Below are 19,973 nucleotides of genomic sequence, written 5' to 3'. Positions count from 1 at the left end.
CACACGTCCTGCCTGGGGCCGTGGATGGGGGATGCCGGCTGGAAGCAGCCAAGCCCCAAGGGCTCAGGCCAGAACCCACACCTCCCCAAGGGTGCTGCACATAGACAGCACACAGGCATGCCTGCCCGTGTGACACAGCATCTGCTCCTGGAAAAAGCACAGCGAGCCAGCCCTGTGAGCACGGCCCCTCTGCTGCTCCTTGCCCCTCTGCTGCCCCCGAGAGAAGCCCCTCACTGTGGCCACACACTTCCCTGGGCTACTTATCCGAGGACTGGGGGAAGGGGGAGTGGGGAAGCAGGCAGCCTGGGCCTCTGGCCCACTGAGTTTTGCTGCAGGGACAGTACACTCCCCAGTAGCCCTGACTCCGTCTCCAAGGAAATCAGTGACAGGGGTCCAAGAACCCAGACCTCATCTGCCACACTTGCTCCCACACAATGTGGATGTGTACTCAAACATGACTACAGCATCAAGGTGAGATTAGAAGCCATGTGCTCTACCTTTGGGAGTGTACACAGTGATAGACAGCCAGACAGACACAGCATGCGAAGTGGCTAGCACACAGACAAGGGGTCTTCATTCACAGTGACATCTCCCCAGTGTTACAATCCATGGAGGATCACTTCACTCCCAAGATTTTTAACTACCTGTGTGTGTTCACATAAGGACTATCAAATGGGCCCAAACCACAGTGTGTGGTGTAATGTTAGGGTCATGGAAGAGGGCATGGGGCTCAGGAACACTGTGGGCAGGACTGACTGACCGCCTCGCCGTCTTCTGTATTCTCTGCAGCAGGACCAGCTGGGAGTGAGGGACCATCCAGCCCCACATCGCTGGCACTAAGGACACAGGGACCAGCCAGGCGGCCCAGACAGCGCGACTAGCTCCTCCGGCGGCACGTGCAGTCCATGGAGTGCATGGAGCAGGTGGTCACCAGCAAAATCCGGGCTGATCTGGAATGGCGGCAGCAGGCATGAGGCCAGTTCCTGCAGAGGTGCGACTGCATGTGTGACATAATGTCCACAATGACATCACACATCGGCCATGCCGTCCACCATGGCATGGCCTTGCCCTACCCTGCTGCCTCCCCCACCACTCCTCCTGCTATGCCTATGGAGAGGAGGTATTTGCTCAAGAGCGTCCTGCAAGTGTGGACGCTGCCTTGCGCAAGAGCGCATCACTTTTGCAATGTGCTCTGAGCAGTGTGGACACGCTCTTGTGCAAGAACTTTTGTGCAAGAACTCTTGGGCAAAAAGTTGTTGCTCAAGAAGCCTGCAGTGTAGACATAGCCTTAGTGTAAATGAGAATCAGGCCCACAATGTTTTATATGTAATTGTCACTACTCCTTCCAAAATTTGTGCATAGGAGGCCTCACTATTTTAAACAATACAGTAGTTTTGTGGCCTTAAAATGTCATTTTCTCTACCATGCCCCTGTTAGTATGGAAAGAAAGAGTTTTCTAACACCAATACCAAAAGTATATGCAGCCTCTAAACAATTGCATCACCACTCATCTTTATTCCATAACCTTGCAGAACTTCTGTTCCTTGCAAGCACTCATTTGGGAAATTGCCCCAGCAGGGTAGAAATATTGATTCTTTATATTGCTATGAATTCTATCAGTCTATTCCTTTCCCTCTAATCTATATTGTGTAAAAATTATACTAGCCCCCAAGTATGTCTAGAACGGCCCCAAGAAAATACATAAAAAACACACCCAGTCCATCTTCAACTTAATTCCACTGAGTTCAATGGAATTGCATGACGAATTAATTGGGATCACTATCTTTAACTGCATTCATTTTGGTAAACTTTCAATTATGTTATAATGAATGTTATTACTGTGCGTGGTTTAAAAATCATTAGAACATTCATTAGCAGCATATTGGTGCTCTTTTCTCATGGAGTGCAAGAAATTGGTTGGAGTTTATCCTTACGGAACTTCCTTTGTGCTTAATTGCCATTTAAACCCAAACAATGTTAATAATGTAATCAATAAACCAATGTGTGTTCAACCAGGAGATGCTATACAAAAGAAATGAGGCTGCAGTTGTATACCTGATGAGCTATTAAATCCAGATAAGTCATTGATGCCTAGCAGGTATGACAGAACAAATGCTTATTCGGAGACTTACAGGAATCTGGTTTTGGAAGGCATCACCTTGTACCTGTGTTTGCTGTATTAGGAACTGTAAAGAGAATGGGTAAAAGAGGATAGCTGCAGCGGCACAGGAGCCAAGCAAACAGAGCAGTAAACAGGGGAGTTTGAGTGGGAGTTTGGATATTGGAACTTGTTTGGAGTTTGTTTTTGCTGTGGAGAGGGTGTTCTGGTTTGTTTTTGTGTTCACCGGACTAATAGGATTTTGGTGAGAAAGTAGATAAAACACAGAGGCATTAGTGGCCATGGCCCAAGTAGTAGAGAACACAAGGAGGATGATTGGATGTGGTAGCTGCGGTATGTACATGATTCTGGAGGGGGTACCTGAAAGGAGTTTTGTTTGCATGAAGTGCCGCCTGATGATGGAAGAAAAGATCCGAGGACTGAAGATGCAGGTGGAAACTCTGGTCGAGTTTAGAAGGGGGTTTGAGCAGATGATGGGGCAAAGGCATGACGTGGCTGAAGGGGAAAGCTTAGATATGCAGATGGAAGCAGGATCAAGGGCCTCAGAGGGGGGACTGCTGGGCGAAGAAAATGGACAGTGGAAGCATGTGACTCAGAGGACCAGGCAGAGGAAAAGATGGGTCAGTGAAGGAAAAATAGAGCTTAAGAACAGGTATGTGGAGCTGGAAAATGAAGAAGGGGTACAGCAGGTAGATAATGAAGATGGAAGGGTAAGGAAGAAGAGAAGAGTGGCTAGTCCCATAGATAAAGGGAAAGACTTAATGGAGACAACACCAATAATGAGCATTAGGATTACAAGGGAAAATAGGAATGGCAAGGACTTGCAGCCAGAGGAAGCTAGAGATAGACCAGAGAATTTCACTGTCACTAGGAAAGGTCTATGTGATTGGGGACTCCTTATTGAGAAGAATAGATAGGCCTGTAACCAGAGCTGATCCTGAGAATAGAAGGGTGTGCTGTCTGCCAGGTGCTAAGATACGAGATGTGGAACTGAGGTTGAGGAGGATTATTAAGGAAGCAGGAAGGAATCCATTGATCATCTTTCACGTAGGAACAAATGATTTGGCTAGATTCTCGCTGGAACGAATTAAGGGAGACTATGATAGGCTGGGGAGGATGCTCAAGGAAATTGAGGCTCAGGTGATCTTTAGTAGGATTCTGCCTGTTCCTAGAGAAGGGCAACTAAGATGTGACAGGATGGTGATGATCAATAGATGGCTTAGGCAGTGGTGCTATAAGGAGGGCTTTGGGATGTATGGTAACTGGGAGGCATTTATGGACAGAGGACTGTTCTCTAGAGATGGACTTCACCTAAGTAGGGAGGGAAATAGACTTCTAGGATGGAGGCTGGCTCAACTGATTAAGAGAGCTTTAAACTAGGAATTTGGGGGAGACGGTTGGGAGATGCCCAGGTAATCTCTACGCCAGATTTTAACACTGAGAGGGAGGAAAACGAACTAAGAAAGGATATAGCTGGGGGTAGGAGAATGAACATGAGGAGGGGTGGGGTGGATACTAGACTAATAGGTCATATTGGAGGTATAACATCTGTGCCAAATTGGGTAAAGAATGTGAATGAGGCCAAACAGCAAAAATTAAGATGTTTGTACACCAATCCGAGGAGCCTAGGTAACAAAAAGGAGGAACTAGAGCTATTGGTCCAGGAAGTGAAACCAGATATTATAGGAATAACAGAAACATGGTGGAATACTAGGCATGACTGGAGTACAGGTATTGAAGGGTATGTGCTGTTTAGGAAAGACAGAAATAAGGGTAAAGGTGGTGGAGTCGCATTGTATATCAAAGATGAGGTAGATTGTAAAGAAATAAAAAGTGATGGAATGGAGAAGACAGAGTCCGTTTGGGCAAAAATCACATTGGGGAAGAAAACTATCAGATCCTCCCCTGGGATAGTGCTTGGGGTGTGTTATAGACCACCAGGATCCAATTTGGATATGGATAGAGACCTCTTTAATGTTTTTAATTAAGTAAATACTCATGGAAACTGTGTAATCATGGGAGATTTCAACTTTCCAGATATAGACTGGAGAACAAGTGCTAGTAATAGTAATAGGGCTCAGATTTTCCTAGATGTGATAGCTGATGAATTCCTTCATCAAGTAGTTGCTGAACCAACAAGGGGGGATGCTATTTTAGATTTGGTTTTGGTGAGTAGCGAGGACCTCATAGATGAAATGGTTGTAGGAGACAACCTTGGCTCGAGTGATCATGAGCTAATTCAGTTTAAATTAAATGGAAGGATAAACAAAAATAAATCTGAGACTAGGGTTTTTTATTTCAAAAGGGCTAACTTTAGTAAATTAAGGAAATTAGTTAGGGTATGTCTACACTACAAAGTTAGTTCGAACTAACGGACGTTAGTTCGAACTAACTTTAATAGGCGCTACACTAGCGCTCCGCTAGTTCGAATTTGAATCGAACTAGCGGAGCGCTTAGTTCGAACTAGGTAAACCTCATTTTACGAGCATTAAGCCTAGTTCGAACTAGCTAGTTCGAATTAAGGGGTGTGTAGCCCCTTAATTCGAACTAGTGGGAGGCTAGCCCTCCCCAGGTTTCCCTGGTGGCCACTCTGGCCAACACCAGGGAAACTCTATGCCCCCCTCCCGGCTCCGGACCCCTTAAAGGGGCACGGGCTGGCTACGGTGCCCGTGCCAGGTGCAAGCCTGCCAGCACCCAGCCAGCAGACCCTGCACCTGGCACGGATCGAGCCACCCACCCGATGTCCCCCAGCCCACCCCCTCTTCCCGGGACCAGGCTGGCGGCTCCCGGGAGCTTGCCCTGGACCGCAAGAGGCAGGCACCTGCCTGGGCTAGTGCGGACATCGTGGACCTCGTCCACGATCTCCGCACTAGGCACAGGAAAGTGGCCGTCTAGGGCAGGAGAGCTGCCAGCCTGGCCACCCAGGAGCAGCTGTGCATGAAAATCAAGGGGGTCCACTGAGACCCCCGACCCTGAGCCCTGAGCTTACAATGGCCGTCCTGGGTCAGACCAAAGGTCCATCTAGCCCAGTAGCCTGTCTGCCGACAGCGGCCAACCCTAGGGACCCTGGAGGGGATGGACCGAAGACAGTGACCAAGCCATTTGTCTCGTGCCATCCCTCTCCAGCCTTCCACAAACCTACGGCAGGGACACCACTCCTACCCCCTGGCTAATAGCACTCCATGGACCCAACCTCCATGACTTGATCTCACTTCCCTTTAAACTCTGTTCTAGTTGTAGCCTTCACAGCCTCCTGCAGCAAGGAGTTCCGCAGGTTAACTATTTGCTTTGTCAAGAACAACAACTTTCTCTTACTAGTTTCAAGCCTGCTACCCATTCCTTTCCTTTGGTGTCCTCTAGTCCTTCTTTATGGGAACTCAGGAAGAACTTTTCTGAATGCACCCTCTCCACCCAACCCCTGCTTTTAGAGACCTCTATTCTGTCCCCGCTCCATCTCCTCTTTTCTAAGCTGAACAGTCCCAGGGTATGTCTACACTACAAAGTTAGTTCGAACTAACTTAGTTCGAATTAGTTAATTCGAACTAAGCTAGTTCGAACTAACGCATCTAGAACTAAAAACTAGTTCGAACTAGCGTTTTGCTAGTTCGAACTAGCAAGTCCACATTGAGTGGACTCTGAACAGGGCTTAAGGATGGCCGGAAGCAGTGCCGGCAGGGCATCAGAGGAGGACTTAGAGCGTGGAGATGCTGTCTCAGGCTAGCCGAGGGCTGCGCTTAAAGGGTCCCGACCCCCACCCCGGACACACAGTTCTAAGGGGTGCCCCGCTTGCAAAGAAGTTCTGGCTTGGAGTGCCCTGAGTGCTCACACTGGGCACATCACACCACTCGGCCATCAGCCCGGCTGCACTTGCCGCAGGCTGCCATCTGGGGAGAGGGAGTAATTGGGGGGCTGCAGGAGAGCTTCCACCCCCAGAAGCCCGCAGAGCCAGCCCAGTCCTCCCCATCGGGGGCTCGTACCCCATTCCTCCCTCACCTCCTTCCACTTACCCTTCCCTAGCCCCCCTTCTTATTGATGTACAAAATAAAGATAACGTTTCTTCCAACATTGACTCTGTCTTTATTGAACAAAACTGGGGGAGACTGGGAAAAGGAGGTGGGAGAGGGGAAGAGAAAGGCTGGGAGAGGGGAGGGCAACTAACATGATCAGGGGTTGGGAACAGGTCCCAGATGAAGAGAGGCTACAGAGACTGGGACTGTTCAGCTTAGAAAAGAGGAGACGGAGGGGGGACAGGATAGAGGTCTCTAAAAGCAGGGGTTGGGTGGAGAGGGTGCATTCAGAAAAGTTCTTCCTGAGTTCCCATAAAGAAGGACTAGAGGACACCAAAGGAAAGGAATGGGTAGCAGGCTTGAAACTAGTAAGAGAAAGTTGTTGTTCTTGACAAAGCAAATAGTTAACCTGTGGAACTCCTTGCTGCAGGAGGCTGTGAAGGCTACAACTAGAACAGAGTTTAAAGGGAAGTGAGATAAAGTGATGGAGGTTGGGTCCATGGAGTCCTATTAGCCAGAGGGTAGGAGTGGTGTCCCTGCCCAAGGTTTGTGGAAGGCTGGAGAGGGATGGCACGAGACAAATGGCTTGGTCACTGTCTTCGGTCCATCCCCTCCAGGGTCCCTAGGGTTGGCCGCTGTCGGCAGACAGGCTACTGGGCTAGATGGACCTTTGGTCTGACCCAGGACGGCCATTGTAAGCTCAGGGCTCAGTGTCGGGGGTCTCAGTGGACCCCCTTGATTTTCATGCACACCTGGTCCTGGGTGGCCAGGCTGGCAGCTCTCCTGCCCTAGACGGCCACTTTCCTGTGCCTAGTGCGGAGATCGTGGACGAGGTCCACGATGTCCGCACTAGCCCAGGAAGGTGCCCGCCTCTTGCGGTCCAGGGCAAGCTCCCGGGAGCCGCCAGCCTGGTCCCGGCAAGAGGGGGTGGGCTGGGGGGCATCGGGTGGGTGGCTCTGTGCCGTGCCAGGTGCAGGGTCTGCTAGCTGGGTGCTGGCAGGCTTGCACCTGGCACGGGCACCGTAGCCAGCCCGTGCCCCTTTAAGGGGTCCGGGGCTGGGAGGGGGGCATAGAGTTTCCCTGGTGTTGGCCAGAGTGGCCACCAGGGAAACCTGGGGAGGGCTAGCCTCCCACTAGTTCGAACTAAAGGGCTACACAGCCCTTAGTTCGAACTAGCTAGTTCGAACTAGGCGTTAGTCCTCGTAAAATGAGGTTTACCTAGTTCGAACTAAGCGCTCCGCTAGTTCGATTCAAATTCGAACTAGCGGAGCGCTAGTGTAGCACCTATTAAAGTTAGTTCGAACTAACGTCCGTTAGTTCGAACTAACTTTGTAGTGTAGACATACCCCCAGTCTCTGTAGCCTCTCTTCATCTGGGACCTGTTCCCAACCCCTGATCATGTTAGTTGCCCTCCCCTCTCCCAGCCTTTCTCTTCCCCTCTCCCACCTCCTTTTCCCAGTCTCCCCCAGTTTTGTTCAATAAAGACAGAGTCAATGTTGGAAGAAACGTTATCTTTATTTTGTACATCAATAAGAAGGGGGGCTAGGGAAGGGTAAGTGGAAGGAGGTGAGGGAGGAATGGGGTACGAGCCCCCGATGGGGAGGACTGGGCTGGCTCTGCAGGCTTCTGGGGGTGGAAGCTCTCCTGCAGCCCCCCAATTGCCCTGTCTCCCCAGATGGCAGCCTGCGGCAAGTGCAGCCGGGCTGATGGCCTAGTGGTGTGATGTGCCCAGTGTGGGTACTCCGGGCACTCCAAGCCAGAACTTCTTTGCAAGCGGGGCACCCCTTAGAACTGTGTGTCCGGGGTGGGGGTCGGGACCCTTTAAGCGCAGCCCTCGGCTAGCCTGAGACAGCATCTCCACGCTCTAAGTTCTCCTCTGATGCCCTGCCGGCACTGCTTCCGGCCATCCTTAAGCCCGGTTCAGAGTCCACTCAATGTGGACTTGCTAGTTCGAATTAGCAAAACGCTAATTCGAACTAGTTTTTAGTTCTAGACGCGTTAGTTCGAATTAGCTTAGTTCGAATTAACTAATTCGAACTAAGTTAGTTCGAACTAGCGCTGTAGTGTAGACATACCCTTAGGGAAGTTGATTGGACTAAAGAAATTATGGATCTTAAAGTGGAGGAGGCCTGGAATTATTTTAAGTTAAAGTTGCAGAAGCTGTCAGAAGCCTGTATCCCTAGAAAAGGGAAAAAATTATAGGCAGGTGTGTTAGACCAAGCTGGATGAGCAAGCATCTCAGAGGGGTGATTAAGAAAAAGCAGAAAGCATATAAGGAGTGGAAAATGGGAGAAATCAGTAAAGAAAGCTACCTTATTGAGGTTAGAGCATGTAAGGATAAAGTGAGAAAGGCTAAAAGTCAGGTAGAGTTGGACCTTGCAAAGGGAATTAAAATCAATAGTAAAAGGGTTTATAGCCATATAAATAGGAAAAAAACAAAAAAAGAAGAAGTAGGACTGGAGTGGAGGTTAAGGATAATCTAGGCATGGCCCAATATTTGAACAAATACTTTGCTTCAGTCTTTAATGAGGCTAATGAAGAGCTTAGGGATAATGGTAAGTTAACAAATGGGACTAAAGATATGGAGGTAGATATTACCATATCCGAGGTAAAAGCCAAACTTGAACAGCTTAATGGGAGCAAATCGGGGGGCCCAGATAATCTTCATCCAAGAATATTAAAGGAACTGGCACATGAACTTGCAAGTCCATTAGCAAAAATTTTTAATAAATCTCTAAACTCAGGGGTTGTACCATTTGACTGGAGAATTGCTAATATAGTTCCGATTTTTAAGAAAGGGAAAAAAAGCGACCCGGATAACTATAGGCCTTTTAGTTTGACATCTGTAGTATGTAAGATCCTGGAAAAAATTTTGAAGGAGAAAGTAGTTAGAGACATTGAGGCTAATGGCAATTGGGACAAATTACAACATGGTTTTACAAAAGGTAGATCGTGCCAAACCAACCTGATCTCCTTTTTTGAGAAAGTAACAGATTTTTTAGATAAAGGAAATGCAGTGGATCTAATCTACCTCGACTTTAATAAGGCACTTGATACAGTACCACATGGGGAATTATTGGTTAAATTGGAAAAGATAGGGATTAATATGAAAGTTGAGAGGTGGATGAGCAACTGGTTAAAGGGGAGACTACAGCGGGTCATACTGAAAGGTGAACTGTCAGGTTGGAGGAAGGTTACTAGCGGAGTTCCTCAGGGATCAGTTTTGGGGCCAATTTTATTTAATCTTTTTATTGCTGATCTTGGCACCAAAAGTGGAAGTGTCCTAATAAAATTTGCGGATGACACAAAGTTGGGAGCTATTGCCAATTCAGAAAAGGATCGGGATATCATACAGGAAGATCTGGATGATCTTGTAAATTGGAGTGATAGCAATAGGATGAAATTTAATAGTGAGTAGTGTAAGGTTATGCATTTAGGGATTAATAACAAGAATTTTAGTTAAAAGCTGGGGACACATCAGTTGGAAGTAACGGAGGAGGAGAAGGACCTCGGAGTCCTGGTTGATTACAGAATGACTATGAGCCGCCATTGTGACATGGCCGTGAAAAAGGCTAATACGATCTTGGGATGTATTAGGCGAGGTATTTCCAGTAGGGATAAGGAGGTGTTAGTGCCATTATACAAGGCATTGGTGAGACCCCATTTGGAATACCGTGTGCAGTTCTGGTCTCCCATGTTTAAGAAGGATGAATTCAAACTGGAACAGGTACAAAGAAGGGCCACTAGGATGATCCGAGGAATGGAAAACCTGTCTTATGAAAGGAGACTCAAGGAGCTTGGCTTGTTTACCTTAACCAAAAGAAGGCTGAGGGGGGACATGATTGCACTCTTTAAATATATTAGCAGGATAAATACCAGGGAGGGAGAGGAATTATTTAAGTTTAATACGAATGTGGACACAAGAACAAATGGATATAAGCTGGCTAGTAGGAAGTTTAGACTTGAGATTAGACGAAGGTTTCTAACCATTAGAGGAGTGAGGTTCTGGAACGGCCTTCCAAGGGAAGTAGTGGGGGCAAAAGATCTATCTGGTTTCAAGATTAAACTAGATGGGTTTATGAAGGGGATGGTTTGATGAGATAACATGATCTTGTTAACTAATTGACCATTCATTATCAGTGGGAAATAGGTCAATGGAGGGATGATAGGAGTTACTATAGAGAACTTTCTGGGTGTCTGGCTGATGAGTCTTGCCCACATGCTCAGGGTTTAGCTGATCTCCATATTTGGGGTCGGGAAGGAATTTTCCTCCAGGGTAGATTGGCAGAGGTCCTGGAGGTTTTTCACCTTCCTCTGTAGCATGGGGTACAGATCACAGCTAGAGGATTCTCTGCATCTTGGGGTCTTCAAAGTATTTGAAGGCTTCAATATCTGACATATAGGTGAGAAGATTATTCTAGGAGGGGTGGGTGAGATTGTGTGGCCTGCACTGTGCAGGGGGTCAGCCTAGATGATCATAATGGTCCCTTCTGACCTTAAAGTCTATGAGTCCCTCCTCCCTCAGAAAGCACCAACCCATCTGAAGACAATGAGGGGTACACTGTTGATGTGGGCAGGCAGGGCTTCCCCTAAAGGAGAATCTGGTCCCTTCTGACCTTAAAGTCTGAGTCTATGAGTCTATGACTGGAGAGCTGAACAGATGAATCATCAGCCTTTTCTCTCCCCAGTCTGAATGATGAGTTAGGAGAATGAACAGAAAAATCAACATTGATTGGCCTTGTGTGAACCATACAGAAGTATCACTGTCTAATGCGAGGAACTGCCATCCACACAGAAAAAGAAAAGAAAAAAGCATGCTGCACATTTAGCAAACTCAGCAGCTTTTGTTGCAGAAACCTTTGAATGGAAACACACTGTTCCCAGGAGAGTTCTGGTCTTTAGTCAGGATGCAGTCTTTTCACAGCTTGACTTCTTATGGAGCCAGCTGAGGCTTAAATTGTAATGATAAGAGAGATTAAATTTACATGCACACTGAGATTTACAGCATAATAACCTCAGCTACTGAATGAACTGAGAAAGAGGGAATGGGGGTGGGCACTATGGAACAGACTGGCTCCCATCACACTTGCTTTGCCTTACCGTGGCAATCCAAAGCAATCAATCTAGATGCCTATTTTCAGATTTTCCTTATTCAGGAGAATCCCTGGAGTGACTCCTATGTCACTCCCATCATTATCCTTAGCATAAGGAAGTTTCAGTGTGATCAGAGTGTCCCTATGCCCCAGTGTACTCCAGTTACTCGACTGGCCCACAGAAAGCTGCACACAACCTCGTGTATTTAATGCTGTAAAGCCCTCAGCCTGCAGTAGAGGTATTTTGCAGATGCTTGGCCTCCACCTTTTCCAGTCCTGGGCAGGTCAACTGCATCAGGGAACTTGGTCCTGTAATGCTTTATAGTGCACAATTTAACTCATCATGCAGTACAACCATCCTTTGATTTTCCTTTTACAATTCACCCTTCTGTCTCCCGCAGGAGCAATGTCACCGTGCTATACATTTATACTTATTGCAGGGTATCCACCATTGTCATTTATTCCACCTCTAAATTTGGCCACATATACTTCCGATTCTGTAACACTTAGGAGCTAAATCCTTAATTTTTTATACTCGGGCAAAATCTGATATTGTTCAATGGATGTTTGGCTGAGTAAGAATTGCATAAAACTACTGGCTTTAGAGATTAATGCTTATATAAATCTTCTTTTAGACAACAGGACATTAAAACTGCTACATTATAATATCTTTAAAAATATTTACTAAGGAAACTCTGTTAGAACTCTAACGTCTTACAAAATCAAATACTTTATATAATATAGCTTGTTGCAAATTTCCCTACTCCCACATTGGTTTTCACCCACCAGGAGGAAATAGACTAGGTTCTTGGTATATAATCAGAGAAAAAATGCTTAGAGAGACTAAGTGAATGAGGCATTATCTTTTATTGGATCAACTTCTGTTGGTGAAAGAGAAGCTTTCAGACACAAAGAAGAGCTCTGTGTAGCTTAAAAATGTATTTGTCTCACCAACAAAAGTTGATCCAATAAAACATATTAACTCACCCATCTTGTCTTACTAATATTCTGGGACTGACACAGCTACACAGAAAATAATGCTTATTTTAAGCTTTTAATCTTTCCTTACATAATATCTAAAATCTCAAAATGCAGTGGCTGGCAAATTCAGCATATAATAAATTCTTGTGAAGCCTAGATCATCACTGCTGCCTTGCTCTTTGTGGTCATTTCCACGTGTGTAAATGGAGTATTGAACGTTATCCGATAAGAATGATTGCATTTTATCTCCACTGCACACAGTTAAATAACTCCATAAGGGGCAAGGAAACAGGGAAATATTCAGGTTTCTGGCCTACACTTGACCGGGATGAAGCTCCTGGAGGTTTTTGTTTGTTTGTTTTTATAGAAACTCAGATCCCCAGGTGGTCTGCATTTACCTGTTCAGAGGACTACCAGGCCTAGACTCTGCATATTTTTAAATACTGAGATATGACCTACTCTTTTTTGCCCGACTTTGTAGTTCAAACATTTTATTAAAAATGTATAAGTTCATAGCCTACATTTTGGAAGTCCATAAAGTCATCATACCTCAGTTTCATTCTTGCTAGATAGAGTATTTTTTTGGCTTACAGAGGGTATGTCTACACTACAGAGTTAGTTCGAAATAACGGACATTAGTTCGAACTAACTTTCATAGGCGCTACACTAGCGCTCCGCTAGTTCGAACTTAATTCGAACTAGCGGAGCGCTTAGTTCGAACTAGGTAATCCTCATTTTACGAGGATTAAACCTAATTCGAACTAGCTAATTTGAATTAAGGGGTGTGTAGCCCCTTAATTCGAACTAGTGGGAGGCTAGCCCTCCCCAGCTTTCCCTGGTGGCCACTCTGGCCAACACCAGGGAAACTCTATTGCCCCCTTCCCGGCCCCGGACCTCTTAAAGGGGCACGGGCTGGCTACGGTGCCCGTACCAGGTGCAAGCCTGCCAGCACCCAGCCAGCAGACCCTGCACCTGGCATGGATCAAGCCAGCCACCCGATGCCCCCCAGCCCTCCCCCTCTTCCCGGGACCAGGCTGGCGGCTCCCGGGAGCTTGCCCGGGACCGCAAGAGGCAGGCACCCGCCTGGGCTAGTGCGGACATTGTGGACCTCGTCCACGATCTCCGCACTAGGCACAGGAAAGTGGCCATCTAGGGCAGGAGAGCTGCCAGCCTGGCCACCCAGGAGCAGGTGTGCATGAAAATCAAGGGGGTCCACTGAGACCCCCGACCCTGAGCCCTGAGCTTACAATGGCCGTACTGGGTCAGACCAAAGGTCCATCTAGCCCAGTAGCCTGTCTGCCAACAGCAGCCAACCCTAGGGACCTTGGAGGGGATGGACCGAAGACAGTGACCAAGCCATTTGTCTCGTGCCATCCCTCTCCAGCCTTCCACAAACCTTGGGCAGGGACACCACTCCTACCCCCTGGCTAATAGCACTCCATGGACCCAACCTCCATGACTTGATCTCACGTCCCTTTAAACTCTGTTCTAGTTGTAGCCTTCACAGCCTCCTGCAGCAAGGAGTTCCACAGGTTGACTCTTTGCTTTGTGAAGAACAACTTTCTGTTACTAGTCTGAAGCCTGCTACCCATTCCTTTCCTTTGGTGTCCTCTAGTCCTTCTTTATGGGAACTAATGAAGAACTTTTCTGTATGTGCCCTCTCCACCCAACTCCTGCTTTTAGAGACCTCTATCCTGTCCCCCCTCCATCTCCTCTTTTCTAAGCTGAAAAGTCCCAGTATCTTTAGCCTCTCTTCATATGGGACCTGTTCCCAACCCCTGATCATTGTAGTTGCCCTCCCCTCTCCCACCCTCTCTCTTCCCCTCTCCCACCTCCTTTTCCCAGTCTCCCCCCAGTTTTGTTCAATAAAGACAGATTCCATTTTTGAACACAATTGTCCTTTATTTTGTACATCAAGAAAAGGGGCTAGGGAAGGGTAAGTGGAAGGAGGTGAGGGAGGAATGGGGTACGAGCCCCCGATGGGGAGGACTGGGCTGGCTCTGCGGGCTTCTTGGGGTGGAAGCTCTCCTGCAGCCCCCCAATTGCCCCCTCTCCCCAGATGGCAGCCTGCGGCAAGTGCAGCCGGGCTGATGGCTGAGTGCTGTGATGTGCCCAGTGTGGGCACTCAGGGCACTCCAAGCCAGGACTGCTTTGCAAGCGGGGCACCCCTGAGAACTGTCTGTCCGGGGTGGGGGTCGGGTCCCTTTAAGCGCAGCCCTCAGCTAGCCTGAGACAGCATCTCCACGCTCTAAGTCCTCCTCTGATGCCCTGCCGGCACTGCTTCCGGCCATCCTTAAGCCCAGTTCAGGGTCCACTTAATGTGGACATGCTAGTTCGAATTAGCAAAATGCTAATTCGAACTAGTTTTTAGTTCTAGACGCGTTAGTTCGAATTAGCTTAGTTCGAATTAACTCATTCGAACTAAGTTAGTTCGAATTAGCGCTGTAGTGTAGACGTTCCCTGAGTGAGTTGGAAACTGAGGACCTCTGATCAAAGCAAAAAGTTCTCACCTCCCTAGCCAAAGCAGAAGTCAAAGTACTTCCAGGGTCAGTAGTTTCTACACAACCCTCTCTCCGGGTTCCAGCATAGCTTATTTGCTCAAAATAACCCATACCTTTATTTTCTTCTGGATACTCTTTAGCAGCTTGTCTGTAGCTGCAGTGTTACCAATTCTCATGATTTTCTCACAATTCTAGTAATCTGGGGAAAGGAAAAGGGTTCACCCAAATCATGATGAAAATGTGAAAAAAGGCAACCAACTTGCCAATTTTCTCTTATTCAAAATGGCCACTCTTTCCCTTTATCAATGTGGGGGGGTGAAGCAAACAAGATGGCTGCCATTTATCTGCAGCCTATCTGTGTTTGGAAGTAAATTGCCCCTATGAAATATAGCTGCCACCTCCCACTCTTTTCAGTAAGATTGAAGCCATGCCCACCAGCAAAATGGTTGCCAGTTTTGTTCGGGGGAAGGGGCATACAGGATGTTATTAGGGCATGATTTGTGAGGAGCACGGAGACCCTAGAAAAGTAACATGGAGGGCACAGGTGGCAGAAAGGGGAATGTGGGAGAGAAGAGGAAGACTGAAGCACTACAGGAGAAGACCAAAGGCATGGGGGATGGAAGTGATAAAACAGCAGCCAGTATAAGTGTTAAGGGAGTCCTTTCTAAGTAGTCAATGAGGACTGTGTTGTGTGTGTATTTATGGCTGGATTATGAGCTTTCAAAGCTCTGGCAGGGAGTTTCCACCTACAGCTTCAAATTCTGGAAGATACATACAAAATCCCACACATTTCTTTTAGAAAAATCTCATGATTTTTAATTCAATAATGTGTTCTGGGGATCTGACTCATGATCATAGGGTTGGCAATAATACCTAGGGTTGGAAATAATGAAATAGGTGTTTCTGGGGACCTTTTTAGCAGAGCCCATCCCAGACTCTCTTCCTAGATCACTCTCTGGTGAGCTTCCCCCAAGCTGTATTGCCCTAGCCCTGAATTTTGGAGCTAGGCCTCCCAGATCATTCCCTGCTCTCTCCCAGTAAGGAATGGTTCCTCAAGTGAGATTCTTAGCATGCTCTTATTCTTGTCACTTCTCCTCTATAGAGAGCACAAACTGTCTCCTATATTTTCCAGTAGGTTTAGCACTAATGGATGCTAATCCTATGGCTTGCACTGTGGCTAGACACAAGGGCTACGTCTACATTGGCATCCCTTTCCGGAAAAGGGATGCTAATGAGACGAGTCGGAATTGCAAATCCGCGGGGGATTTAAATATCCACCGCGGCATTTGCATTTACATGGCTGCCGCTTTTTTCCGGCTTGGGGATAAGCCAGAGAAAAGCACCAGTCTAGACGCGATTCTCCGGAAAATAAGCCCTTTTCCGGAGGATTTCTTATTCCTTCTTGAAAATAAAGGCCTTGAAAGTAGGAATAAGAAAACCTCCGGAAAAGGGCTTATTTTCCGGAGAATCGCGTCTAGACTGGCGCTTTTGTCCGGCTTATCCCCAAGCCGTAAAAAAGCGGCAGCCATGTAAATGCAAATGCCGCGGCGGATATTTAAATCCCCCGCGGATTTGCAATTCCGACTCGTCTCATTAGCATCCCTTTTTCGGAAAGGGATGCCAATGTAGACATAGCCAAGAGGAATTGAACAGGGATGAACAAATAAGGGGCTGGCTTTCTTAAAAATCATGGTGGGATTTTTTTTACTTAATAATAAAACATGAAATTATTACCACTGAACTTGCTTGTTTTTATTTAAAAACAGTCTCATGTATTTTTGAATGTGTAGCATGGACAATATTGTGTTTTCCAATCATTTGTTAGTTAAAGAAAGGAAAGTGTGCTTCTTGCAAAGTCACTTGGGGCATATCTAGAAAGATAGGACATAGCCAGACTCATTAAAATCAAACTTAACAAAACATATGGGCTACTTCTACACTGGCCCCTACAGAGTAGTGGTAGGGAAAGGAAAGCAGAGCTAGAGGCTACGTCTACACTGGCCCCTTTTCCGGAAGGGGCATGTAAATTTCACCAGTCGTCGTAGGGAAATCCGCGGGGGATTTAAATATCCCCCGCGGCATTTAAATAAAAATGTCCGCCGCTTTTTTCCGGCTTTTAAAAAAGTAGGAATAAGACCCTCCGGAAAAGGGCACTTTTTCCGGAGGATCGGGGCCAGTGTAGACGCTCTTTTCCGGCTTTTTTAAAAGCCGGAAAAAAGCGGCGGACATTTTTATTTAAATGCTGCGGGGGATATTTAAATCCCCCGCGGATTTCCCTACGACGACTGGTGAAATTTACATGCCCCTTCCGGAAAAGGGGCCAGTGTAGACGTAGCCATGGAGCATGTATCCTTTATTTTTGGCCTTTATTTTTGTCATTGTTGGGTCATGTACCACTTCAGCACATTCCTTCTACTGGGCCAGACTCTCATTTTGATAACTAAGCCAAGGGCTTGATCTAAACAGGCAGCATTTAACAAAAGTAGCTCCAAACATTATCATTTAGTCGTTAAAAGGAAAAGACAACCTTAAAATCCTGGTATATTACTTCGTGGGATGTATTGAACATGCTGAGTACCTAGTGTCAAGGAGAAGCAGGAAAGTTCTGGAAGAGGTTCTTCAAAGCTTATGTATAATTGCAATGGGAGGATAACTAGCACTTATAAATGTCTATATTTTATTTGAATAAATAGCTTTCCAGAGTCCTTTCCTTTACAGGTCCCAGAAGCTTCACCCCTCACAATCAAATTGCTGAATAAATTGAATAAATCTGGAATACTTATGACAGATTTAAAGGTTAGCCATCACCCAAAAATGGCAAATCACATAGCTTTTCATGTCTTCATTAAAATAAAATAACATCATTTTAAATCGTGGAGGGGGGAGGAGGAAATTTTAAGTCATCCTAATGAACAGAAGTAGAAATAAATGTCAGCCCACACAAAATATCAGTGAAGTCTATTAGATAACAAAGAAGATGAAATGAAACTACAGGCAGTCCCCGACTTACGCGGATCCGACTTACGTCGGATCCACACTTACGAACGGGGCTTTCTCGCCCCGGAAGTCGGGGCGAGAAAGCCCAGTTCGTAAGCTGCTCCGGTGCCCCTGGTCTGCTGGAGACCGTCTCCAGCAGACCAGGGGCACCGGGCGGGTTCCCGTGCTTCTGAGGCTTTGCCAGAGCAAAGCCTCAGAGGCGCGGGGAACCGCCGCTGCTGCCGCTTCAATCTGGGTGCCTGTGGTCTTCTGGGGACCGTCCCCAGCAGACCACAGGCTCCCGGACTGAAGCCGCAGCCGCGGGGGGGTCCCGCGCCTCTGAGGCTTTGCCAGAGCAAAGCCTCAGAGGCTCTGCTCCCCGTGTCCCTGGTCTGCTGGGGAGGGGGGGGGGGGCGCAGCTAGTGTGCTCCCCCCCCCCCCCCAGCAGACCAGACTTTTGTTTTGGACTCTGGGGCAGAGCAGCTGGGGCACTGCCGATTGGTCCTGCAGCGCCCGCTCTGGGCACTACTGGACCAACCCGGCAGCACCCCAGCTGCTCTGCCCCAGGTCCTGATTCAGCCGCTGCTGGTCAGTTTCAGCAGCGGCTGAATCAGGACGCCTGGGGCAGAGCAGATGGGGTGCTGCTAGGTTGGTCCAGTAGCACCCAGGAGCGGCGCTACTGGAGCAACCCAGCAGCACCCCAGCTGCTCTGCCCCAGGCGTCCCCAAGTCAGCTTCTGCTGAAACTGACCAGCGCTGACTACAGGAAGCCCCAGGCAGAGTTGCTCTGCCCCGGGCTTCCTGGAATCAGCTGCTGATCAGTTTCAGCAGCAGCTGACTTGGGGACGCCTGGGGTTCTTAAGTTGATTCTGTATGTAAGTCAGAACTGGCGGTCAGTTTCAGCAGTGTCTGAATCTGGACGCCAGTTCCGACTTACATACAGATTCAACTTAAGAACAAACCTACAGTCCCTATCTTGTACGTAACCCGGGGACTGCCTGTACAATCATAGAGGTTCTGGATAATACACTTAAAGGTAAAGTTTTGTTTTCCCGAGTCATTGGTGCTGACTGCAGAAAAGCAAGAGCCCAGAACCTACAAACCATTCAAAACATCCATACCACATAAGCATCAGCTGCAATCTTAGAATTATACAGATATTTCATATTAGGGCAGTAGGATGGGGAATCAACAAACTCAACATTCTTATGAATAAATTCACTCTTAGGCTATGTCTACACTGGCGCGGTCTTGCACCAGAAATATGCAAATGAGGCTAAGCATGGAATATCACTGAGCTTCATTTGCATATCTAATGAGCCTCCATTTTTGCAGAAGAGGCTCTTGCACCAGAAGAAGCTGTCTACACTGCCCCTTCTTGCACAAGAAAAACCCTCTTGTGCAATGCCGTTATTCCTGAAAATAATCAGTGTAACGGCATTGCACAAGAGGGTTTTTCTTGCACAAGAAGGGGCAGTGTAGATGCTCCTTCTGGTGCAAGAGCCTCTTCCGCAAAAATGGCAGCTCATTAGATATGCAAATGAAGCTCAGTGATATTCCACGCTTAGCCTCATTTGCATATTTCTGGAGCAAGATCGCACCGGTGTAGACATAGCAATAGTGTATGAGAGAGTAACGCCACTGATTTCAATGGACTATCAGCTTTGCTTCTGTGATGAGTATGGCCTCTGGTATTTATTTAGTTCTTTTGTTGCTCAAATCCTTGCACTTTTAGAAGAGGCGTCTATTTTAGTAATTTATAGAAATCTACATCATTGAAGTATGGGCTTAACTGGGTATCTTCTATTCAAGTATTTATTTAAGAAGCAGGATAAAAACCTATCAGGCTTTTTGGGGGGAGTGAGAGCAGTAAACTGGTTTACATTTTTACAGGTCTCAGCATTGTTTGTATTTAAATCTATTTCAAAACCAGTTAGCCTTGCGGTGTCCCCGGTCGATAGAGAGGGGTGCAAAAGTTTTTGAGATTAAGGAATTCAGAGGGTCTGATTTTTTTGTAAAGAACAAAAGAAAAATCTCCGTATTGCTGTATTGTGAGCATTTATAGGTTGGCCTGTGACTCTGGGAGGTTTTGGAAAGGGTGACAGACTCACTTTGTACAGCTACTGTAGCACATGTCTTCCTGCAATCTGCTGTGCATTGGCCTCTCTTGGAGTACACTGATATTCTTGCCACTAGCAAATTATACTCTTCCTTTTGGGGTGCTATTGCTTGTGCCCATCACCCTCTATCGCCCTCTATGACAAATCACACACATACTGTGTCAAGAATTAAAGGAG

Source organism: Pelodiscus sinensis, chromosome 2 (genome assembly GCF_049634645.1).
Source record: "Pelodiscus sinensis isolate JC-2024 chromosome 2, ASM4963464v1, whole genome shotgun sequence".
Classification (NCBI taxonomy): Eukaryota; Metazoa; Chordata; order Testudines; family Trionychidae; genus Pelodiscus; species Pelodiscus sinensis.
The sequence above is the reverse complement of the archived record's forward strand: the minus strand, read 5'-3'. Positions refer to the sequence as shown.